This window comes from Lutjanus erythropterus, chromosome 5 (assembly GCF_056507025.1).
Source record: "Lutjanus erythropterus isolate fLutEry1 chromosome 5, fLutEry1.hap2, whole genome shotgun sequence".
NCBI classification, from domain to species: domain Eukaryota; kingdom Metazoa; phylum Chordata; class Actinopteri; order Lutjaniformes; family Lutjanidae; genus Lutjanus; species Lutjanus erythropterus.
Window position 1 is genome coordinate 23,925,776 of NC_139321.1, and position 13,228 is coordinate 23,939,003.

The following is a 13,228-nucleotide window of genomic DNA, read 5'->3' on the forward strand; positions in this document are numbered from 1 at the left end:
TGTGCACAGGGGAAGTTTTGCTGAACAGTCTCTACCAGAACATCCTCATGTTACATCATAGGCCTTCTTCCTTGAATGTTACGGCCAGTTTTTTCCACATACAGAAGGATTAACTACACAGCAGAGTGTGTTTGTAGCATTAGAATGAAAACCCAATTTATGTAGTAGAACTTATAGCCCCATTTAGAAGTGATTTATATTTGCAACAGATGCAAAAGCAATTCCATGTTGTTTTGGTACATTTTCAGCAGCATAAGTAATGAGTATGCTCCTGGCAAGGCATGTCGGGCCCTGCAGGAGAGCCAAGGAAACAGGGTTGTTAGAGAAAGACAGAGGGAGAGAGAACAGACAGAAAAACTAAAGGTCTACTGAAAGTCAGAGATCCAGCAGAGGAAAAAAAGGAAGGAAGGGGAAAAAAGGGTCTTAGCAGAAAATAAAACTCTTTCTTTTACTTTCTGGGGAAAGATTTCAAGGTGTCTGGTCAGTTAGCACCCATTAAGGAGACCCCAGCATGCAAAAATTAAAATTGTACAAGGTCAACTGCACTCCTGCCAGCTACTTTTGTTGATATACACTGTCTGGCCTAACTGAAAATAATTTGCATAGCCATGTTTTTAAAATGGCTGTATCACTGTGCTAGTACAAATGGATGCTGCAGTTTCTGTGAAGACTATTTGTGAGCATAGCATTATCACCTACGCTGGCTGTTAGGGCTTGATTTGATCTGCAGCTGTCAAGTTTATTAACAGCACCTCTTTGGGATGATGTTCCCTCACGCCAGGACCAAGCAACAGCTTTTGGTAAAGGCGCAATGTGAGTGTTATATACTGCATGCAAATGAATTTGAAAAAAGAGAGTGGGGTAAAGCAAACAAACTTTGAATGTGAGAGCCGCAATCAGCATTTGTCACTGATACTGTTGCAACACCTTCTCCGTATAATGTGAGCCTGCGAGGGGAGAGTGGGGAGCAGAGGCGATGTGAAACATTCGAATGTGCCTGCGTCTGCTTCCTCTGCTATTCTAGAAAAGCTGTTTGGAACAAGAGGCCTTCTCACATGTGCAGGGGCAGCACAACGCTCTGTTGTGTAATCATTAGCTGAGGCTTCTGTTCAAGTGACTACACACACACACACACACTCTCACACAAGAAAAACTAATTGAAGAGACTGGTGGAGATTAGAGAGGCAGAGTAAGTGAGTGAATGTCTGAAATACTGACAAACATCCTTGTAAACAAACTGCAGCTCTAAAAAATTCAAAGTTTGCCACGTGCTTCCTCATATGTTGGTTGAGTCATGGTTGTGTTTGTATGTGTGCGCGTTAGTGTGTGTGCTTGTATTATTCACATCTGTTCACACAGTCACACTGCAGGAACAACACTTGGTCCTCACACTTCTGTCATTTGACAGATAAATGTCAATTACATTTTGGATCTTAATTTGGTCAGTTTGGAAATCAGTCCTGTCAGTTATGCTAACAAAAGTCCAACAGGGCAAGAAACACAAGTAGTTCATAGGTTTTAAACAAAGCTCCAGGTCAGCCAAACTTATTTTGAAGACAACACAAATGTGAAAAAACTTCTATTCACTTACAGACCAACATTTTGTTTCAACTTTAGCCTGTTGTACTTGTAGTTGCTTACAGTTCCTGTGAAGTGAAAGATTATTACTGACATTTCAGGTGAGCTCACTTATAAAGTTGTGGATAATTTAGCTATACTGGCACTGCTGAAGGGCCCTTGAGCAAGACACTGAACCAGAACACCTGACAATGTGGCATTTCTCCATGACAAATGCGCGTCTAAAGGTGTGTGTGTGTATTTGGGGGCTTGTGTGTGTAATGAAAATACCAACAGAGAAATGCATTAAGAGGGGTTTAATATAGTACTTCTTCTTGTTTACAACCTGATCTGATCATCTGACCACTCATGTTTCATGCAACCCCATCACCAGACAAGAATGTCAATAATGAACAACTGACTCTTCCTAAGTCAAGCCCTTTTGGAACCTCAGTCAAGTTTCTCTTTCCCTGTTTCTTGTAGACTACATCGATACGATGATTATTGACGAAGGTGCTACCTTAGAACTGTAGTTGGTCCCCAAGCTGTACAGAAGCTTCTCTTAATAGGATGGGTTAAATGTAGAGAATTAATTTGACTGTATAATTGCACTCTGCATGGTCACAATAAACTTGACCTTTAACCCATGCTCAACTGTTAGTGGAACACAGAGCAAAAAGGGTCGATCATGCAAAACCTTGTATCATGTTCAATGCCTATGTTTATTTTTACATCCAACGTCAGCTATTTTAAAACGATCAGTTTCAAAAAATCTGTGCATGGAACTGCGGTAGGGAGATTATGGGAAATGAATTGCTGTTAAGGGTGTTTAGGCTACTAAAACAACTGCTTAAAAACAAGGCTAGCAAAATGTTATAGTGTTTATATAAATAATAGAGAAGCGAGAGTTAGTTTCAGATCTTTGGCATATCTTACTTCCTGTATTTACATGAATTTTTAACAATGGACTTAATCATGAGGTGCCATACAAACAAAAAAGATACTGGGCTGTTTTTGTTGTTGTTGTTGTGTTATGTTGTCTTTTTTTGTGATGACACTGCAGTCACAATGTCAGTGATCATTTTAATGTTTAACCGATGGAAATGATGGCCACAGCTACAAAAATAAGACCTACGTTGTAAGTTGTAACAAATCAGAATTATTCTTTAATGTTAAGTCTTCATAGAACAAATGTAAGTCAATACGTTTTCCGTACATGTGACAAAAACAAGCATGAGTGTGTGTTCATTTGAGGATGAGTCCAAGAGTGAAATAGTGTCCTCTGCTGCAATGTCAGACCCATCCTTCCCCTCATCTAGAGGACCCAGCAGCAGGCGTCAAAGCTCAAGGGACAGCAGCTCACACACAGCCCCTCATGGTCCAACAAGGACCTTTATCGCTGTGCATCTCATCCGCTTAATTATTTCCCCCTCTGTCCGTCTCTCTCCCTCTCTTTCTCTACATCACGTTCCTTCAAATTAATTACTCCCCACCAATAACTCAACCTTGCAAAAAACATAACGACAGTAGCAGTATGGTAATATGAAGCAACACCCTACTCCCTGAACTCATCATTCCAGCTTTTCATCTACACTCTGCAGGGACGTTTTGGACATTCCCTCATTGTTGTTTTTATATCAGGTTAATGCTAATAATTAACTATGGTTTTAATGGAAATACAGCCTGGCTCTGAATGTCAGAGTCTCATTTCCATATTCAGAGAGATGACCCTTTCATTCAGGGGTCACGGATAGTGAGTGTCACTCAGGATGGAAGAGGGTTCGCCTGGAGATTACAAATGAAAGAGTGTCCATTGTTTCTTGTAATCTGCCCACGACTGTTCGGATAACCTCGCTGGTCTGAAGCTTGTGTATAATAGGATGACTCATTTGCCAACCAAAGAACAGTTTGAATAATAAATTTACTTTCATGTATTGCCTCCTATATTGGCTTTGAGATCAGCATGGCCTTGTTTGGATTCAAAGGCTCATTGGTGATCATGCTGTCTGCATTCTTCACAACCTTAGTGACTGAGTCATAAATGAGAGTACCTGAAGCTGTGTGAGAGAGACAGAGAATCTACCACTTGCCACAGCAGTATCAAAACAGATACAATAAGCTACCGGAAATCAATTTTCCCTTCAAAATAAAAGCTACAAAATATGACACTGTACTCACAATACCCAAAATACCAATTTCAGCACTGAATAAATTTAATAATAAAGTCTAAAAGTGTGTGAAATTTTATATTATTCAGACATACAGTATTGGGGAATTTTACATTCTTCCTACTTTCCCAAAGTCAGAAACTAATAAATGACTGGGGAAGACCCTTTATTTGTGTATTTGTAGTCTGAAGTTATTTCAAACAGCAATAGCGAAACTGTTGAGCATCTATTGGATCAAATTTCAGGAACTGAGGAATAAGTGAAATAAGCTTGAAGCTTTATCTCAAACTTTGAAAATCCCTGTGTTATTAATGATACTAATTGAGGTCCTGTTCCATTTAGTGTGGCAGAACCTCTCCAGGGAGCCAGCATGCACAACAGTTGCACCCTGACTGTGACTGACTGTGTGACCTGAATGTAAACTTAGTATTTTAGTGTTAGTATTACACGTGTGTTCACCCTACGATTTCATGTCAAAAATGGCTACTGTGAAAAAGGTCTACTATCGCCACCCTTGTTCATTATCCAGTATCTTATTTTGAAAAATCGTAAGCGGAGGTTGAACTGCGCGTGCTTGACCGCTTTGAGTAGTTCTCTCTCCTCTCCTCCGTCTAAGCACTTGCTCCGAGGACGTGTGGATGTGCTGTGCGGTCGGCTGTGTCTCGGTGGCGCAGGACAGGACGGTCGCCACGCCTTCAGGGACGCACTTTCTCACGGCGTCAGCTCTCCGCCAGTGTCCGCCAGTGTTCGCCGGTGGAAACCCTCCAGAGGCAGGACGTTTAACAAGCGTTTTTTCTCCACTTCCATCAATCAATCAGGCTGTGCCTCTGGAGTCCGGCTCTACTTCTCCCGCTGATGCCAGTTGAACAGGCTGTTTTGTAAACGCTTATTAATTTGGGAATATCTGGAGCGGCAGTTTGATTGATTTGACACCGGATACAAGTCGGAACAAAGATGGGGATTAAAGTGTAGTGCTGGTAAGTAGCATTTTTTTAAGCAAGGTTACCCCACTACTACCATATTAGCATATTGAGATTGCGCTCACGCCCACAGCCTGCTTGCCTGCGTGTATGCGTGTGTATTTGTAAACGTGAGAGGTGTTAGAATGCTTCGTAACCAGCCCCCCGCGCGCACGTTCTAGAACACCGTGTCGTCACAGTTCGAACTTTACAAGCAACAGTGATGACATCGTAATTCCTTATCGCGTCGGAGATACTGTAGCTGCGGCGTGCATCACTTTACTACGGTGAAGGCAGCATCGCAGTGTGTGGCGTGAGTCAGCGCTACCCCGGTCTGTCTGTTCAAAGGGCGTGCGAGGGGATCCAGCTCGTTCTGGGAGCTCCGGTCTCTGCGTCTCCTGCCTCTGACACGTTCACAGGAGAGAGAGAGCAGTGGACATGTCAGCAGGTGACATTGTGATAGTCGATGGATAGCGAAGACAGTAGCCGCTGATAACTCGGACAAACGTCACATGTTATTCTGTTGTTGACAGGGTTTGTTTAACGTGGTGCGAAGCTTATCGCATTTTGTGTAATTATTAACGTGCATTAACGTGGGAGTAAAGATTCTGTGTAAACTCACTGCTTATTTTCTTAAGCACTCCCTGGCTGTCTTCTGCCTCTGCATATGTAAATCAAATGTAAATTTAAAGGCATAATATGCAGCAATTTTCTGAAAAAAAAGAAGAAGTATAGACTCATAGAATCCCTTTCAGTCATAACCTATGACCTATACTGCTCTGCTCAGGACGTTTTTGTTGTTGTTGTTGTTTTTTATCAAACCCCAATGTCTGTATTTGACATCCTGGGAATGAGACTCAACAATCAAGTATCTGTTGGTGTGTTTTTATGAACACCTCAGACAACTCCTACAGATTCTACCTTTAAGTGCAGGATAGGTTTGTTATTTTTCCAATAGAGGCAGGACAGATTGAACAGGTGTGGCACTGTTGACATTTTACTATTTTCCTTGGAATGAAAAGCATCCGCATCATGCTCTAAAGCAAGAGGTGGTAAGCAGCAGTGTTTTCACCCAAGGGCGATGTAGGAGCTTGTACAGCTTACCAACACAAACCAGAAAAAGGACTTATTGTCTTTCTCTCAGAGCTATTGCTTGCAAGGTGCATCAAAGTAACACTGGCTTTGTCAGAAACCAGTTAGGTGGGAAGAAATTCTAGCCCAGGTTGTTGATCTTACCAGTAAAGCCATTTCTTCTCAGCTCTAGCCTCCTCCACCCCTCAGCCAGGCTGCACCTCCCAGCCCACCCCCTCATAGGAGTGAAAGCAGTGGAGTGGGGCATCACGTTTCGTGACCGTGCCCTCCCAGCACGGAGCTCCAGGAGGCAGCCGCAGCAGTAGCTTCTCTCACCTCGTTCTCATCTTTATTTACCTTCTCTCCCTGTTTAAGATGCAACCCTGGGAAATGTGTGTTTACTCACCCTCTCCTTCACTGCTTCTGGTTGTCCAGAGGGGTGAAAAAAACAAACACTTTTTGTTCTGAATGTGAGAGCCCTTTGTGAAATGACAAAATGCTGTAAATCAATTCTTTGATTGTCTTGCACGAGATAATCACTGAATTATTCCAATCCTGTTCCATCATTTGATTAGCGCCCTTTGACTTTGCTCTTTGTTCCACCTCTTCAGCTTGTCTCTGCTGTGCCCATCATAAAGCCTCGCTGCCCTTGGCGATAAGAATGGTTCTGAATTGAAATGACAGCTTGCTCTAACAGTACAATAGATACGGGCTGCACAGGCATGAGTCACCCTAGTAAGGGGTCTGTCAGAAGTCACCGGTGACAAGTCTGCAGGTACAGACACTGACTACAGCACGTTACCTCCAATTCAGGCCAAGTCTGCAGAGAATAACAGGTGTGCTGTTAATGAGGGCATCGTTTGTTCTGACGTGAGATTGAGAGAGGCGAGTTCCCGGAGAGTGAGGCCAGTCATTGTATGTTTGTGGAGAGAGGGAGAGAGGGCAGGGTCTGTCTGGGGCAGGTCGACAGGGAGGTAAACACAGTAGCTGTTAGTCTGGTAGCAATGACAGCTTTATCACCACCACATGGTTTACGACTGTGTGTGTGTGTGTGTGTATGGGGGAAGGGGTTTGTGTACGTGTGTGTGTGTGTGTTCGGAGGAATGATAGATCACACACTCTTCTACTCTACAGACATGACAGAGTTCCACTACTGCCTTGTGGCAGAGCAGTCAAAACAGGATTCCACTACAATCTCTCGCAAGCAATTCTGTTACTGTGCATGATGAATTCCAGTTTATTATGTGATTCTTAAAGGCATACTATGCAGCTGTTTCTGAAATAAAAAACAATGTATAGATATGCTGTATTATTATTTTATAATAAATACAGCAGTTCATCTCAATCATAAAGTGCATGGTGGTGGTAAATGTATCTGCACAGACACTGCTCTCTGTCTTCTTATTTTCTTATGTTCTGCTGTGTTTGGGATGTCTCTGGCACACAGGTTTTAAGGTCAGGGTGTAATTTTTTTTTTATCCGAGACAATTCTGCTTAGTCCCCTCCTACTGTGCTGTGATTTGCTAGAACTACTGCAGTCTGGCTGTGTGCATAAGTGTATTGGCACCTGGGAGAAATTCAGCAAGGACATGGTGGTGGATGAATGGATAAAACACTGGACTCTCACCCAGAAGTCTGGGCTTTGTAGCCCCTGTAAAACTAAATGTCACGGTCAACTTTTTTTTAGACTTAGTTGACCGTTTTCGTTTGCAGTTTGGATAGGTTGAGGCAAGAAAACTACACGGGTATTGACTTCAGTCAGACTTCAGATCGCATGCGTGATTGAGGCAATGTGGACTAGCCAATCAGAGCACAGTAGGGTGGGGCTAGTGGAACAGTCTTAAGGAAAAAATAACGCAGCTGGGACTCTAAAAATGTAGCAACCAACGGTTACATCACATTCTCCCTCTCCCTCCTCTGCTCTCTGTCTGTGAGAGCTGCAGAACGAGATATACGCACACATACACACGAACAGGCAGAGCAGAATTAGGATCGCCTTGGGTGTATTAACTTAAAATCTGCCGCTGTGCAGGGGTGTGGGTGTTTTTATTTGTGCTTAAGAATGTAACAGCTGTCAAATAATCAGAAAATAATGTTTTATTTATCTGATTCACACATTGTTCTCGCTAACGATGCTTGGGCTCTTAATTCATTTTTTATGTTTCTCCCTCATTCGTCGGGCCAGGAAGGAGGGGGGAACTTTGAATGCTGCATTTACAAATGATGTTGCATATTCTTCTTTTAAACACACATGAAGCAACGAAACCTTTTTTTAAATTGAATGATCACTTGTCTGTACTGGATAGACCTGAGACCCATCGCTCCTGCGTTTGACATATGTGTGAATGATTTGTCAGCAGAGAAATTCTTTAGTTCTTCTTTTTTCAATTTACCAAGACGGTTTCTTGGAAAATTACATAGCAATTAAAATAAATAAATTATAAATAGTTAAAAAAACCCAAAAAAAACAGGAAATGTTTATGCATCATCTTAATGTTCCTACTTCTGTAAATGAGGAAATTCTTAATTCTTAAAGTCTTCACAAAAGTTTCACCAGTGCCACTGGATTGTCAAGTATGTTTGATTTTTTTCCCCTTACATAAACCGTCCCTCAGCCCTGCGGGAGCTCGATTGAAAAAGGGGACAGAACGTTGCGATGGCCTGTGTACCTGACAGGTCTTCGGATGTCCTCTGGCTACTCGGCAGCTTTGCCGCTGACACCGGGATGATGAGAGTGAGCTGCCTTAGCCTCACCGACAGGCTAAGGCAGACAGGGTTCACATGTGGAATCACTCTGTCACAGCTGGCTGCTCCATCACAGGAGTGAAAGACAGAGAGAGGGAGAGAGAGGGGAGGAACTGGGAGTTTGATGGAATAAAAGAGAGAAGAGGGGGTGTCACAGTGGGGACTCAACAGGCATCTAATTACCTCCCAACAGGAGCCTTGACTCCATGGAAACGCTCTGTGCTCTCCAGAGCTGGTCTTAGCTGCCTCCACATGGCCTGCATGCTGTCATATGGGCAGCTATTGACGGCCTGTCTTTATGGATTGGCTGGGTCAAAAAAAGCAATTGAATATGATTAGGTCCCTGGTGTGTTTAATAAACCACTGGAGTAAGCATATAGATTACTGCATCAGATATAGGCCCCCAAGTAATGAAATTTTTCCCCATGTGAACAGTATGTTTTATTGGAATTTTATTTGGTTTATAAGGTTGGAGAAATGCTGCACTCTTGAGGTACGAGGTGGCAGATGTGCCACTAGTTCACAAATGAAGGAAAGGTTCCCAAACAATGAAAAATGAATGAAAACAATAAATAAAAATGTACATACAACACACATACAGATGTCAGAATGGGGAGCTATAGCTGTAGACACCAAAACTATTTTTTAGCAGGCTCTAAACATGTTTATTTCTGCTGTAAAGTTGGGCATTTTAATATGGGGCCTATGGGGGTTGACTTACTTTTAGAACCAGCCTGAAGTTTGCTGGTTTCATGCTACTCTACAAATCAGCTACCTACAAAACCAGTGAAGAGGAAGAAGAATGTTCCCCTGTAAACACGTATGCATGATTTAAAATACTTGGTCTTTTGCAAATGGTTTACGAGGAAAGTAATGTCCCCCGTAGCGGGATTTCTGACTTGGAAAGAAGAAAGATCCATACCAGCCCTGATGTCAAAAACTAACATGGTAGCTCCACATGTGAACAGCAGTGAAAGTTATTTATTAGCACTTATCTTGTATATGTAAAATACAGTATAATCTGTTCTTAGTGATCACAGAAAGTTTTGACTTGTACTATGTATGGTCAGAGGGTGTGATGTCATTCCCAGCTCCGACTTCCAATCTCCGAGGTAAATTGAATTTTGTTGAATACAGAATGTAAAAATAATCAAAACCTACTTCTGCCCTCTTGTACCGATATCAAATCATTTTGATAACAGAACTGAAAATCATTTATCAGCATTAGTATTGAAAAATTTCAGATTACTAGTATTGAAAATTGATATCAATATGTAATTGTAAGCATAACAACAAATGGATACAGTGTATCTGAACCATCAGCTTTAGTGACATTGTTCCACTTTAAAAATAGAGTGTTAATTTTAGCATTCAGTAGTCATTAGTAAAATCTTTATATCGATAGCACCATCATGCCCACTGGGAAGTCCCATGATAATCTGTTAACACCACACTGCTGTTGTGACTTACTATTGCTGTAATGGATAGAACTGTTCATCACAGGCAGAGTCCATTCATAGAAGGTGTGAATGCATCACAGCATAGCATGAGGATGTAGCGCACTCTGGCCTAGCTCAAGAAGCTGCATGTCAAAAAATAGTGTTATTTCAGAAAACATTATGCTCACATGATTTGAAATCTATTAAAAATCCAAATATCAATGTGAAAGAACAAGTTGTGGATTAATGAAGCACACATTCTGACCTCTGTCTGTCTCTGATCATGTCAAAATACACAAGGTTGTCCATGCCAAACAATCCTTCAACTTTAATTAGTGCGCTTCGACATCATACATCATCAGTGACACACTGCATGGCCTCTGCCCAAGCTGGTTGTAATGAGCAGATAGATGTGCTTTAATAGGAAAGGAGGCAGCCATGATGAAATTAGTACCGTCAGGTTATTAGATTTGCATCTGTTACCGTCTCGCTCATTAGTTTGCAGTGGTTATTGTGCAGGTTTGATTGAGAGAAATACAACACTGAGTGGGTGTTTGGATGAACAATTTAATTTTAAAAAGAGCTTAAAGGACTGTTGAGGTAGCTGCACATACACATTGTTTCATTCAGCCTTTCTGTCTGGATGCTCTTAATCACTCCACTCCGTGTTTCCTTCCCTTACTCTTCCATTCACTCAGCGAGCTGGTAATTCCTCGTAAGTGGCACTTGAGGCAAAATTATGCGTGTTTAGAGACAAAATCACTCTTGTCCGATTCCCCTCAAAGGAGCATTGCATCAAGGGTGGTTGTAAATTGGGATATTATGAATAATACATGACTGTTTTTTAAAGCATTATGACCATTATGAGTGACAGATTTAGGGCACTCAAGGCTCAGACACGTGCTACGTGCCTACTAAGAGCCAATCTGTGCTCAGCTCCAATTATCTCTGAGTAACATGATAGATTTCCCCGACCCGTCACATGTCACAGACCTTCAATTCATTTCAGTGCACCATTTCCATCCACTCCAAAACAGGGGGAATAGATTCAGAAGTGTATTTTTCACACATGTGAAGTGGTTAGAAAGAGAAGTCAGTGGATGATGGTGCTCAACCCTTTAGAGTCACTTTCAAAAGCAGAAACTTTCTCTCAGACAGATGGTTTTGTGTAATGCTGATCCTGATTCCATCTAAATGTAAATAGCCAGGCAACAGTTTGACTTCAGGGATTAAAAGTGTGGATTTTTTGTCATGTTACGTAGTTTTTACATCTTGCTTTGTTATCTCTGTCAGGTGGAAGATTGCCTGTGCGGAAATGTGTGCTTGATCAAAAGACCTGTAGCTTGTCTGCAGCTAATCTTGCATACTGCTGGACCAATCAGATTGTTTGGTGCACATTCATGACTGTATGCTGAAAGATCTTGGTGATTCACAATTTTTGAAAAACCTTTTAGCAATATCTCAGGAACACTTGGGATTTTTCTCAAAATTGATACAAATGTCCGCTTTGACTCAAGGATGAGCTGATTAGATTTTGGTGGTCGCATGTCAAAGGTTACTGTCACCTCACAGAAACATGTTTTTGGCCATTGCTCAAGAATTCATACATTAAAAATTTCTAACAGATATCTGATAGGATACTAGCAGTGCTGGAGAATAATTACTTAGTTGTAATTGAATGACAAAATAAATGCAATTGTAATCCATTACAGTTGCAAATCAAAATGTTTGTGATTACAAAGGGGTTACATCCAAATATTCTTTTTGAGTTGCCTGGTGAAGATGTGCTCTCTACTGAGTGCACTCTTCTAGTTTAACTCTGTTTTGGTTTGAAATGTGAGAAAACACAGAATACAGCCGCACCTCTCGGAGAACAGAAGGACAGATGGTTGTATTCACAGTAAAGGAATGACTTCATTTGGACTTAGATACACTTTGACTTGCTCAACCCTCTTGCAAGCACACATACAATCAGAAACACACAAATGCACACACAACTGTGTTCAAACTCGCTCAGGAATGAGGATGGCTGCACACGTGTGCAGGGTGTGTTCATGATGGAGGAGAATTCCCAGTGAGCTTTACACTGGGACTGATGGAGCTAGTGGGTGTGGAACAGGTGCCAGGATGTCAGCGTGACCCCCGCTTAGACACTACAGGGAGATTCCAATAAAAGGGATTTGGGAATTGTGTCCTTGTTGAGCCCTCGAGTGTGATTCCCAACCTCTGTCAGGCTCAGGGAGACACTGGGGACTGGGTGGGGAGCAGGAATGCCTGGACTGTAACTCAACCCTGTGTTTGGCTGCTGTGTGGGTGCAAGTGTGCATGCATGTGTCTTTTTTTTTCCTGACACAATGAACTCACTTGTTTTCAGCTCCACTTCTCCCCAAACACACACGCACCATTAACCAACAGTAGTGCGTTGGTTTGATTTTGTTACAACGCGTGTGCGGTGACATATGTGTGGTATTTTGCGCTCTCGCTGTTGTCAGCGGTGCCAGGCAGTCACCGTGCAGCTCAGCAGCCAGATTGGCTCAGCCCCTGCCTGCACCTCGGCATTCAGTCTGGACGCCAATACACTTTTGGGCCTCCTGTTGAGACTGGGGATGATGGTAGGGGCATGGGGCCAAGAAGCCTGCCATGCCAGAAGCTCCCACTGGGAGAGCAGGCTGCTGCAGGGCCATCTGTACAGGCGTCCTGACTGGGAAAGTAGGGCGTGGAGAGGGAGATGCAGGAGGTGGGGAGGAATGGAGAGAGGGGGACATGTGGAAGGGAAAGGGGGAGTGAGAGGCTGGATGACAAAGAGGTGTTTACTTTCTTTTAAGATAATGCCATCAGGAGAATACTCCGTTATTTCTCTAGTTGCGTCATTTCAGCTTTCAAAGAACACTGAGGGAAATTTAGGCCAGAGCTGGAATACTCTGAGGCACACAAAACAGTGTCAGGACCAAAAATACACGAGTATCTGTTTTTTTAGAGCGTAGTCCCAAAATAGATGAAGTGTTGGAACTGAATTGTGTTAAAGGAGCGAACATGTGGATCCTAAATTAGAAAGGAAGTGTTGGAGTATGTAAATCAGTTGGTGGGGAGGGAGGTGGGGAGTCATATGACTATGAGTTTAGCGAGTCTGGCAGTAGGTGAATTTAACATTCATAATGCCTAGACTGTCTGCGCACTACCCTGAGGGAGAATATCACCTCACACCCACACAGCCCACCTTTCTCTCCTATCTTTGCCATCTTGTTCCACTACTCATCACATCCCCTAGCAATGAAGGAGATGCGATTTT

General features: G+C 42.5%; 1 protein-coding gene across 3 annotated transcripts in view; it reads left to right on the plus strand.

The window, feature by feature from the left end:
• The first annotated feature begins 4,337 nt into the window (after positions 1-4,337).
• The window catches only part of LOC146326936 (ras-GEF domain-containing family member 1C-like), a 29,113-nt gene continuing 20,222 nt past the window's right edge, over positions 4,338-13,228 (plus strand). For all 3 annotated transcript variants that reach the window (XM_084719302.1, XM_084719303.1, XM_084719304.1), the window contains exon 1: positions 4,338-4,702. The gene's annotated coding sequence lies outside the window, so the exon portion shown is untranslated. The remainder of the gene's footprint in view (positions 4,703-13,228) is intronic.